The following is a 13,215-nucleotide window of genomic DNA, read 5'->3' as shown; positions in this document are numbered from 1 at the left end:
CCCATCTTGCCACATCATCCAGCTCTCACGTAACACAGTTCCTGGACCTCAGCTGTGGGAAAACTAGTCTTTGGGGGTACCCACAGGCAGTCAGGAGGATTACACTAATCAGTGCTGGTGCAGGGGACAGGATCTGAGTCTCTTATTGAAGAACATGCTCAGGAAGAATCAAGGGGGTGTGTTTTCTGACTGGGATTTTTAAGGGCAATTCGCCAAGCATTTCAGCAGCTAATTATATTGGGAGTTTATTTTTTGAAGTGTTTATAAGTGATCCAAAAAGAGGGAGGTTTGATTCTTCCACTTGACATGTGCCAAATATAATTGGAATGATCACACACTGGTCAGTCTGTGAACAAATTGGATTTGCAATTTTGGCAATCACTCGGCTTTTGAAATGCACTCTGGAAATCAGGATGGTTTGTTTCATGCAATGCTGACAGTTCGTGCACAAAAACGAATAGAAAAACAAGCACTTTCTTGCTAAACAAATAAGATCGAGGATGAAATTTGAATCTTCTGAAGTTGATGGCAAAATTCCCGTTGGCCACAATTTACTCCAAGTCTGTCAGCAGTGAACCTAGTAGTTCCTAGATTTGCAGAAAAAATGCTATGAAAAGTAATCTGGTAAGTTACCTGCTCTCCTTGCAAAAATTACCGTGTATGATCAAATTGACATTGTTCTTCTATAAAACCCCCCCTTACAGAAATTAGGAATCGAGGGAAGTCAGTATTTTCTTTAGGTCAATAACATAATGGCAAAGGAAATGTCTAAAAGTGCTTAAAACAAAGGCTGAGGACTTCTTCTGTTGTATCTTAAACGTTCTTGAATCTGGTTCCTTAATTTTATCAGCCTGTCATTCTGAAAATCTGGCTCAAGGTCAGTTTTTTCTAGTAAATTCCTTACTTTTACTCCTTATGCACTCTCCCAAATTGTCCTTGTCCTTCCGTTTTAAAGTCTGTGGGGATTGCTATTTAAAAAGCTAAAAGAAGAAATGAGGAAATAAGCAATAATTTCTTGGTTTTAATATTGACATTTCATCTGTTGCACTTATTTATAATTTTAATTGATATATTTTTATTAATTATTTTTAATTTGATGATTCTTAAAATATATTAATTAGCGATTAAAAAACTGCAAGACTAAAATCTTGGGGGGAGGGGTGGTTAAATGATTTACTTTGGCCCCTAGTTCCACAAAGAAACCCAATTCCCCATTAAGTGTAAACTTTTATTGAAATCCAGTGTGACTTCAACATCTTATATGTATTTCTCAATAAAAATGGAGTATATAACTAGATCTTTCCCCTATAGAGCATCAGACTCTGAATTTTAGATTGCCACTGCCCTTATCAAGTAACATTTACTCTAGGTTTTTCTATTATCAGCACTTTTGACTTTACTGGCAGCAAAATACATTGCTTTAGATACTTCTCTCTGTGTCAGATTCTTTCTAATTCAGACTTTCAGTTTCAACGATTATAAGTTTTTTTCAATGTAAAAGTGGATAAAAATTGCTTTCAAAACAGTTTATTAACCCAAATGGCTACGAAAAACCTCCATCTTTCAAAAGCCAAGTTAGCTATTGCTTGGTTGCTGCCACTGACCAAGTTTAGCTTGTCTCAGAGCAAGACTCCCACTGAAATGGACTGAGCCATCAGAGTTCTGAATTTTTGAATGTCAGCCAAACTATACTCAAAATGTACTTCTTTCATTAATACTCTCCCTACTGTATATTATTTCCTCAGTAAATTTTATTCCATAATATGAAGTACAGATGCTCACTTAATAAAACATAAAAATGTAAAAGCATATTAAAATCTGTGGAACTCATACTAATGTTAGCATTTGAACCTCACATAAATTTGCAGAAAGGACCACCAGGTCATGTAAATAAACGAATTATGTTGATTTTCTGTATTTATAGAATCACTTGAGATGTCAAGATTTTCTTTGTGCTTCTTTGCAAAAAAATCTGGGAAGCTCGGTGCAGCCCCTGTATCATAGTAGTGATGTGCCACACAAATATCTACGAAGAAAAGTATCAATGACCATCTTTGTCCCTTTCTTGCCTGTGTACTGGATTTTGTATTGAGCTAAAAAGTGTATTTTTCTTTGATTCTGCTGAGTTGATGCTCAAAAGCAAGGGGGAAAACAAAAATTCCAGGAGAGTGAATGAAAATAAATAGGTGCTTTCACTTGTTTCTGTGGATTTTGGAAATCACATGCATCGGGGATAGGTGTGCAGAGGCCAAAAGGAGAACTGCTTCATTGAGCATGGTCCACTGCTGCTCACCACTGAATGCCTCTGACTGCTGTTGCTGCTGCCATTCCTGCTGCAGGCTCACCCTGCCCAGCACTCGGGGTGGGTCTTAACAATCCACAGAAAGGAAAGTTCTGCTACCAAAAATTACAAACAGCTTTGCCTGTGACACCATTTTTCTTGAGAGGGCTTTCAAGTTTTAACCGTATTTCTGGCTTCACAGACCAACACTTCACAGGTCTCTGTGCAACCCTTCTGGGGGGCCTCGCTAATGTTTGTTCTGTGCCAATGTTAGGCTTTTGGGTTTATCGGAAGAGAATAAGGAGAAATAAAAGGATGTTTAATATAATTTGGAATTCAAAAGAACAACAGACATCTCTTGCATTAATCCTTAGTTTATGGGAACAAATGGATTGTTCAGTTCTTCTGCCATCTTCCTCCAAATTTGCTAAAGCTGACTCCCAAAATAAAATGAGGCTGACGCATGAACCACAAAACATTTGGATTAATTAATTGGTGGTACCAGTCTTCTGATAGAAACCTTTTTTCACCCTCTATTCTACAGCTTCTTCCCAAGTTCATGCCTTTCCTTCCTTTTACTTGTCTAACCTCTCATTTTCTCACACATTCCAGTGTTGTCTGGCAGTGCCACTGCAGTTCCTCTTCACTGAAGCAGACTGATGAGACCATGTTAACTAGTTACATATTTATAAACCCTCTGTATTTATCTGGAATCACAAGATCTTCTTCCAGGACTTACCTATCCCTTGCTCCTTTCTCTATGTCCAACAAGACTTGGGCTTTGACTCTTCCTGCTCTGTATGCATAAGAAACTATCTGGGCAGTAATGACTTGTATGTCTCACAAACACTTACCAAGAAGCCTTGGTAAGCTTTTCATACTGTCCTAAGGACATTAATTTCATTTAGAATGTACAAAGTTTCAGGGAAAAACCCCTAAAAAATAAGAGGATGGCAAACACAGATACTTTTGAGCAAATAGAGAGCCCATTGCTGTTCTTGCTGATGGTTTCTTTTAATCTGTGATTTCCTTGGGGCTGTGGCTGCTATAACCCTATGGCTGTTGACACATTAGCCAGTAGCTCTGTAATTCAAATGCCCTTTACTTTATTCTAAACTCTTCAAATATGTTCAATGAAGCAGCTAATTTCTTAAAAGAAGAATGTCCTTAGGCATTCAATATAAAGCTCTCTAAAGTTAATTCCTATTGATTTCAAGAGCAATTGGATCAAACCTTTTTAGCATAGAAGGTATTTTAATGTAGGTTCCTTTTTGTTTTGTTTTCATTTTAGCATTTACTAAAGGACCACAATGGAAAAGCAGGAAAAATGAGCCTTTTTTTCTTGTATTTTCTTTTATTGGCAACAAGAACCTTCGATTCTGTATTTGTTATTCAAGTGATATTTCTTTCCCCGGATATTTCAAATTAGATAGGATATGTAGCATCTGTGTACTCTCACCAGCAAACAGCCAGCACCCAAACTTGCTGAACAAGAAGGTGCATTTGCTTGGCCTGGTCTCCTGTTGGCTTTGGACCTAGTAAGCACAAACTGTGGCCATTTTTAATGTCCCTAAGAGAGACCTAGTTGCTGTCTGTTTGCTTTAGCGTAAGTCAGGCAGGTGATTAGGCAACAGTGCCTTTCTGAAAAAAACTGGCATGTTAGCAACAGAACCTTGCACAGAATGAGGGAGAGCTGCTGCATTTACCACTCTTCCCCCACCCTGTTCCCACAGTAAGGATGCTTATTTTAACCTTTTTTTTTCCCTTTCCCATGTTCTTACTTCTTTTTGATAACATACGTATAATTGTGAAAATATAAAGGGGTCAAATGTTTGCTTTTGGAGTGGTAGATGCCCAGGACAACTGGGGTTCATCCAAGACAGCAAGTCTTTAGTATACAGCTTCAATTATTGTGTGGGCACATACCAATATTACAAATAATTTGCTTTTACTTTCTTTAACACCATGGAGACCACAGGGAGCTCAGCCTGTTACCATGCTGTCCCTTTAAGTAAGGGAGTAGTCCAAAACCACTGTTCATAAGCAGTAAATTGAGTAGGCTGCCAAGGTACCAACGCAGAGAATCTAACAGGAGTGGTTTAGAAATAGACTTTCTTCTCTCAAACCTGCTCATGTTCAGTTCCTTCCATTTATTAGTCCTTGCAGTGTTTTAAATACGGGTGATCCTCACCTTGCACATGGAAAAGTGGTAAGGCTGGCTCAACCAAGAAATTGCATACAGCAAGTGGCAGACTGGGGAGCTGGATGGACACAAATGCCCAGCTTCTTTTGTCTTTGTCTGCTGCTTTGCCATTTTCTCAGCCTGGCAGCCTGGTCCTTGATAACTTATGTTTGCAAAAGGGTGAAACCAAAACTTCATGTTCCTTTTTAGTGAGATGATGCTTAATTCTGTACCACGTCTCTAACATGAAAGCTGCATATGACTTCTGAATTTGGGAGTATAAAAGACAAGGTTTTCAGACTTCGAGAACAAACTTAACTATGTTTGCCTAGAGAAGGCATAATTTTAGCAATTTACATTGCCTTAGAAAATCATTTTATTCTTACTCATATGAATTTTTCTCTGCTGGTTCACTCCTTGGCCTCCTTCTGAGTACACAAATCTGGAAGTTTGTTTCATATTCAGGGACAAAATATACTTTTACAATAGAAAACAACATTATTTGCATTGGTTCTGTTTTGGTTTCATGGGGTAACACTAGTGAAGGATATACACCCAGGCACTCAAGTTAAATCAGGCCTACATCATATCTGTACCCTGAGTTATATTTGGCAATGTACAAATATGTTGAAAGTCATGGGAAGTGAACAGACCTTGAAAAAATATGGACCCTCCAAATGTTGATATCATTGCTGTAAACTTTTTCATTGCTCTGGTATTTGGAGTACTCTACACTGTTTAATTTGAGCTATTAACATTCCAAATGAAAGTAGCAAGAACTCCACCATAAGTTTATCTTTCTTTGACTAATCTTAACATGCACCCAAGTGTCTGTCTCGCTTTCCAAGAACCACATGGTACGGTTATATTTCAGAAGCATGTTATCTATGCTGTCTGCTTTAGCCATTTTACTGACACTGCCTAAGTGGCCCCCCTGCAAGCACTTACCTCTCTCCAGTGACTATATAGGGAGTTTGCTCTTCTAATTTTTCTCTTCTGAATCAGAGCAAAATTAGATCTTACAGTAGACTTAACCAAACTATGCCAATAAGTCCACCAGTATCAAGTTATAGTTTTGATCCCTTAAATCTTATTCATGCAAGTAAATCAGCAGTGCTGTTTGTGGAGTGGAAGAGTAGCAAAGCTATGTTATTAAAGGTCACGAGACCAGAACTTCAGAACTTCTATGGCTTTTGCTCCACTTAGCCTTAAAATTCCCATGCTCAGCCCCGTCCCTCCATTGCTGTAGTTTAGCCAATTTTTAAGTAATATTCCCAGTACAATATAATCCTGAACTTCAAAGAAGGCTCTTTTTTTTTTTTTACAGCTATAGTGAAGTGAAAGCAGAGTTATGAAAATAAGCATAAGCTAATAATATAATAATGATGGAAAGGGCAAGACACAATATAATCCAATCAAAGAGGTTCACTCCGGCATTACTTCTTCACTAAAGACCACATATGGATACACACACTTGCAGAGGCACTCACTGAACTTCTACACAGAATCTACCCCTAGCTTACCCAGTCCCTCCACTTTATTACTGACTGATACACTAAAGCCTTTTGGCATTAATCTAAAAAAATTCAATGAGTATTTATAAAGAGATACTGAAGAACAGGATTTGAAAGAATCTTCTTTCTCTGCAACCACAGTTTCAGGTGGCTTCCATGTGTTTTCCTTTAACATTCAAATCTGACATATCAGTGCATTTTCTTTACTACAGACAATCACTAGACTGATGTATTGTTCGTGTAAGAAAAATAATGCCAGGTGAAGGAAAAAGGGAAGTACTATGATTATAAAGCACCCATTTACAGCTTACAGTATCTCTGATGCACAATTCTACTGCAGGGATTTCAATCCCTTTTTATTTCAGTAGTTAAGTTTGTTTTCTTTGAAAGACCATGAAATGCACAAACACAAACCCAAGGGCAATATGTATGAAAATTACTGAAACACTGTGGGGTGAAAAACTGTGGGGAACAGCAGAAGAAAAGTCTCAGGGGGCTGGAACACCTGAAAAACACTTGAAAAAAAAATTATTCTTGTCAATCTAAATACTTCCTATTTCAAAGAGTTTTAAAAATGGGCAATTCTTGTGGAAGGGAGTGTTTTGTGGAAAATTCCATTCTGTTGAAAAAATGACTTTTGGCAAAAACAAAATCCACATCTATGATTTAAAGGAGCAGAGGATACCACATATCAAGAAGAGCATCTTCCCCTTTCAGTACCCAGAAACTGGGACACTGGCCTCCATATGCTTCTCAATAGTTATGCAAGGACAGTGCCTTGCTGTCATCATTTCATTTATGTAGGTCTTCACATGATATGTATAGCTGTTTGTCTGGGGTGGTGCTTAGTAGAATGTAATACGGGGAAAGGTATGCACCTCCTGAAGCATGTGTGGGATGAAGACTCATCTAGCTCAGGTGCTCAGAGTATCTGCTGGCCTCACCTGCTGAACTAAAAATCTGTTTAAAATATACCATCATTTCAAATAAAGTTAATTCTGACACAAAGTATGCAACATTCCCGTAATACTTTATATTTATATAATTCATTATCTCTGTTTGAGTTGGTCACCAAACTCCTTTTAGCAGTGGAAAGTAGAGGGACACTCACAGTATTTTTCACATTTATGCAAACTGAAAAGTTTTGTAGTGAGAAAAAGATAAAGACAACTATAGACAACTTTAGAGAGTTAAATACAAATATTAGGTTTTAAAGGGAAGATGTTTTTTCAGGATGCCAGCCATGTTATACAGGTGTTTCTCTAAGATAAGAACACAAGGCTCAAGAGGACTGTACAAAATCCCCTGGGGAAGGGTGAAGTGAATACTTGGTGGCTGCTTGAGAGGACATGGGGAGCACACTGAAAGAAGGGAGAAAGGAAAAACTGAAGCCAGGCAATCTGACAAGCACACAGACAACACTATACACAGACTTTGCAGGACATACAAGCAAAGAATAAAGACTTGGGTAGGAGAGAGGAATAAATATTTCTTTGTATTTTAACCCTTCTCTGCATGTATCTCTGAATGATAAGGGATTGTTTGAAGAAAGTCAATTTCGCATGACTGGTCATAGGTTCTTAGATGAAGGAATATTTTTTTTTCTGTGTAAAATACAGTTGAGTTTATCTTGCCGTGTCATCTGGCAGCAACAAAGTGCAACCATGGGATTCAGTTCATTAATTCATATTAAAATGTGATATTCCTTGCTAGAAAAGGATGAGTTCAGATTCACCATGGAACCCTGGTTGCTTTCAAAAACTTTCATTTATCATACATTGTTTCCTTAGATTTTTAGGTTTCAAGTAACATTCCAGAGGAAGAATTCCCTTTTCTTTCCTTCTTCCAAAAATTACTGAAGTGTGTAATACATATCGAGAAGCCAAGACACCCGGAGGCATTAACCACATTGTTCATGCTTTCTATTGACTCTACTTACCGCGCCATGTAAGCAAGTATAAGTATGGGTTGCAAAAAATGATTCTATCATGGAAGGTAGAATATTCAGTTCCCCAGGCACAAGAAGATATTGCATAATAAGAAGAGATCTCTCTAGTTCAGTAAAGAGTGAATTTGTCTAGTTTTTGAGCAGTGCACAGCACCATTACAGAAAGCAGGCATGGACCCTGATGACCCATTTCCAGGAGGAAGTGTGAAAATGGTCCTGAGAAGGACCTGGAAATTTTACTTTCTTCCAGGAAATTAGTTACAAAAATCTTCAACAATTTCGGAAATAAATTCTGATGTGTTGCACTGTCCAAAATCATCTTTCCACTGAAGCCAATGGCAATGTTCTTGTGGATTTGAGTAGCTATCAGATAAAGGTGTGACTGTTGATACAGAAGATAGTACTACATAATTCATTTTGAGCAAAGAGATGTCAGACCAGATTTGTTACGATGTTTGAATTGCTCAGATGCCATTGAACTAAGTAGTGGCAGACAGTGCTGTAACACTCTTCTCAAATAGCTGAATCAGATTAGTTGACTTAAGTCTTAAAGCCATTATATAAATCCTTGTGATCAACTAATACTTTAGATCACTTAAACTGATCATGTTTCTATGTTTAATTGAAGCAGTAGCCTCTCATGTACAACGATTTTTTCATCCAAGGTTACATGTTTGCCATCTATTAACATCGACGATTGTTGGTGTAGCTTTTGCTACCCGCAGAAAACTTTGAAAAACTGTCATGGTTTAGCATAGTTTGAGTTTCCAGTTAAGGAGGGCTCCATCAGCCACGGAAGTGATTCTTTTGCCAAGAGGTGCTTACACCTTCCTCTAGACTCGACAGAACCAATCAACTGGCTAGTTTGAATATTGGCAACTTTCTAAGCCACTTAAGAAGCTTGACAGGCCTCTGTGATCCACATTTAAGAATGAACAAACCCCAGGAAAGCTCTTTTGCTTCCGGCTTTTGGACAGGTAACTGGGGGGCCTGCGGTGCGGCCCAGCGGGGCCGGGCCGGGCTCTGCTCGGCGTGGCCCGGCCAGGTCGGCTGCAGTGCAGCTTGGCTGAGATCTCAGCCGCTTCTGCTCGCTGGACACCCAGCGCAGCCCCCTCAGTGCAGGCCGGGCCCGCCGGGAGACAGCCACCCCGGAGCCGTGCGGCCCTGTTCCATCCGCAGCCCTGCTCCGTGCAGGCGGCCCCGCGGCTCAGCCAGGCCGGCCCTCACCCAGTGCAGCCGAAATTCATCTGAGGCCGCTGCCCGGCAAAGAGCATGTGAGCAACAGCGATAAGCGAATTCCAGCTGCAAGGCCCGGGTGAGATTAACCCTTTTAGTGCTGTAAGATTCTCCAGAACAGACGAAGCCTGCAGACATCAATCCTCTCCCGAGTCAGAGGAAGAGGAAAGGTGAAGGCACGTGAAGAAAACACCATAGAGACACCAAAGTCAGTGAAGAAGGAAGAGCTGAAACCCCGAGAGAGGAGAAAGAGGAGATGCTTCAAACCTAGAAGCTGAAATCCTGTTGTAAAGCTATGATGATGGACTACGATACCTCAGAGTACCCGTTATAATTTCATGAAAGTATGGGGGGTGGAGCATTCAAATTGCAATTGTCAGCAAAAGTACCTGTGCTGAAATAAGCAAATGTTGAAGTAGCTGTGATTTGATGAGAAGCTTGAACAGAGAGAGATGAAAGTGATGAAGACCCTTGCTCCCAGGGAAGGGGGAGGGCCTCTGTTCCTGGAGATGAAGATGCTCCCATAGATAGGTGAAGAGAACCTTTGCTTCTGAACAGCTCATCCTTAAAATGGTACCCCAGTAGCTCAAGATTGGACCCTTGAAAGCAGTTGTGGGAAAAGCTGTAAGACAAGGGAAGGGACTCTCACATGCGAGCAGAGGACCAACCCAGGCGGCTGTCTTGTTGTGACATTGAAGCCATGAGAGAACTTCTTGTGGAGATGTCTCCGTAGCATGAGCAAGAGAGACTCCTCTCCCTAAGTGAACTGAAAAAGATTATTATAGAGGTGGTAAACTGATTGAAAATCTCAAGGGTTGTCTTTTTACGTTGTCAGTGGGAGAAGGGAGAAAGGTGGGGGGAAGAGAAGTGTTCTGAAGGTTTAGTCTGACCTTTTTCCTTCTTTTAGGTCTGTTAATAAACTTTTTTATATTCTTCTAAGTTTTGTGCCTGCTTTGCTTTCTCCTAATTCTTATCTCACAGAAGGAAAATAAGTAAGTAATGAGTATTTTGAACTAAACCACTGCACTTAATTGGTGTTTCCACCCGGTTTACGAACTGAACCCGCTACAAAAACATACAGAATCTATGGAAATTATGCATTTATTTAGGCATCAGAATTTTAAGGCTTATTACTCTGCTGATTCCATTAACCTTTACTTACCTCATGGACTACACTGTTCAGATACCTTTTCTGGTATCTGCAGCTTATAGGATACTTTCACTAAAATGCAGAAAGAACTCTCCATCTATCTTGGAGGTGCAGGACTTGCTTTAAAAACACCCTGGGATTTGCAAGGGAAGAATGACTTTTTTTATCTCTGTGACAGAAATCCCAGCTGACAGCCCTGTTTACACTACAGAAAATGACTGCTGACAGTCTCAAGGACCACCCGGTGGGTTATTTACATTTGAAACATTTGAAATCAACTCTGTTTAGATAATGTTTCAGTTTTGACTCTGGTTTGCCTGCACATGTTGCTTGTAGGCTTTATTAAAGCTAGCACATCTCATTGGAACTGTAATCAATAATGTCCTGGCTTCATACTGTCATCCAGGATCTATTAACGTGGAACTGCTGAATTTCGTGTTAAACAATTGTTAATTTGGATTTTGGACCCCATTTGTTTACAGCAAACTCTTCATGTTTAAGAAAACTGGCATTTTTTAAATGTAAATGAATTAGTCTTTTTATTCTAACATTGTTCTTAGGAGAAGAATATAAATATAAATTTCTTATATTATAACATGTAACAAGAAAGATATTCCAGATTACCTGAGTTTCTTAGGCTTGGAATATACACTGTTGTTAGATATCATCAACAAGTAGTATTGCTAAATTAAGAAAACTCATTTTGCAATGTATGATTTAAAAAGTTTTAATAAATAACAACTTTTCATGAGATCTGTATTATCTTCAGTTCAGGAAGTTCTCTTTCCAGCTCTTTGTTTTGCCAGGAATATTTCAAAATTGATCAAAGAAGAATAACTTGAAAGGTATTAGATTAATCTAACCCAGTCCTCTGAATACAAAGTTAGATAGATACATATTTTTAACCAGCATTTGTCTTAGTACCAAAAAAGGCAATGATGAAATAAGCAGATAGCTTGAGTGTGACAAAATTAGCAACTAAGATTAATATTCCATATTAATTCCTATTACCAAAGTAGATATGAACTTCTGTTGCTGTTAACGATACCTGTGCCTTTCTTAGAGTTTTCATTCTTCATTCCCAGTGGCAGTGATCCATAGCTTCAGTTCACATTCCAGTTTGCAAACATTGGTTAATAGGATTAGAAATTATGTCTCCTTCCTTAATTTAGCAGGTCATGGAGAAAAAAATCATAGTTATTTTTGAAATGCAAGTATAAAGGATTTGTAAACAGAGTTCATCCTGAGGGGTTCACTACGAAATGACATTAGGATGGCAGTTTCACGGAACAAGTTAATCTTCTGCGCTGCAGACTCCAGAAAGCACTCTAGAAGGCACTTCATGCAACCTACCTCTTTTAACTGACTGCTTTGGAAAAACAGACATCCAACCTGGGAGGACTCCTAAACATTTATGAACAGGTACCTGGAAGTCAATGGCACAAATCTAGGTGTGTTTTGAAAAATAAAAGTGCTCTTTGAATGACATGTTGGTTGGTGTGGAATACGCTTCCCCTCTACTTCAAGGCCAAGTGCAAGATCCTGCACCTGGGTCAGGGAAATCCCAAGCACAAGGACAGGTTGGGCAAAGAATGACTCGAGAGTAGCTGTGGGGAAGAGGATTTGGGGGTGTTGGTGAATAAAAAGCTCAATGTGACCAAGCAATGTCACTTGCAGCCATGGGGAACTAAGGCATCCTGGGTTGCATCACAAGCAGCATGGACAGCAGTTTTTGAGATCTGGTTCTGTCCCTTTACTCTGCTCTTGTGAGACCCCACCTGGAAGACTGTGGCCAGCTCTGGGGCCCCAACATATGAAAGACATGGACTTGCTGGAGAAAGTCCGAAGGAGAGCCACTAATATGATCAGGGCTGGAGAATCTCTCCTAGAAAGACAGGCTTTGAGAGAGTTGGGGTTGTTCTGCCTGGAGAAGGCTCCAGGGAGATCTTAGAGCACCTTCCAGTGCCTAAAAGGGGTCTGCAAGAGAACTGGAGAGGAGCTTTTTTACAGGGGCATGCAGTGATAGAACAAAGGGAAATGGCCTTAAGCTGAAGGAGGGTAGGTTTAGATTAGGTATTAGCAATAAATTCTTTACTGTGAGGGTGGTGAGGCACTGGAACAGGTTGCCCAGAGGAGTTTGGGTGCCCCATCCCTGGAAGTGTTCAAAGACAGATTAGATGGAGCTTTGAGCAATCTGGTCTAGTGGAAGCTATCCCTGCCTATGGCAGGGGTTTGGAACTGGATAGTATTTAAGGTCCCTTCCAACCCAGGCCATTCTATGATTCTGATTCCACTTTTGTTTTTTAGCATTTATCAGCCGTGCAGAAATGAATTCTACTCTATAGAAGGGTACCTCTCTGTATCAGAAGATAAAGCCGTGCTACAAGAGGAAGTTCTTTACATCATGAAATACTCCAATTTAAGCTAAGGTAGTGTTCCAAACCTTGAGAAGGCAAAACGAGGAGGTAGCTGTAGGATTTTACTTTTTGTATAGTAAATTCTTTTTTATGCAATCAAAAGAGCAATTGTGACTAGGAGTCTTCAAAAAGAAACTCTCTTTCCTTTGGCTGCCATGTTCATGACCAGACTCTAAGGGATCTATAGGAAAAGATGCTGCCACTCTGCACAGTAATCTGCCAAGCTCAGGGGTGCTTCAGACCTTAAGTTGTAACAGGCTTTAAATATGTGAGATGGCTTTTTAAAGGACAGAAGTAACTGACCAGAAGAACACACAGATGGTACACAGCAAAAAAATTCTTAGCATGGACTGATGCAAAGCAAGTATCCTTACTGTTAAGAATGTGAGCTACTGGAAACCTACATTAAGAGAACACATTGCTTGAGAGTGTGATGGCCACAGAGAAAATACTGATCGGATTGTTTTCAGAGTCTTATAAATACATC

Source organism: Corvus kubaryi, unplaced genomic scaffold (assembly GCF_017639235.1).
Source record: "Corvus kubaryi isolate FWS band 111438036 unplaced genomic scaffold, C.kubaryi_AGA036_p1.0 split3-73, whole genome shotgun sequence".
NCBI classification, from domain to species: Eukaryota; Metazoa; Chordata; class Aves; order Passeriformes; family Corvidae; genus Corvus; species Corvus kubaryi.
The sequence above is the reverse complement of the archived record's forward strand: the minus strand, read 5'-3'. Positions refer to the sequence as shown.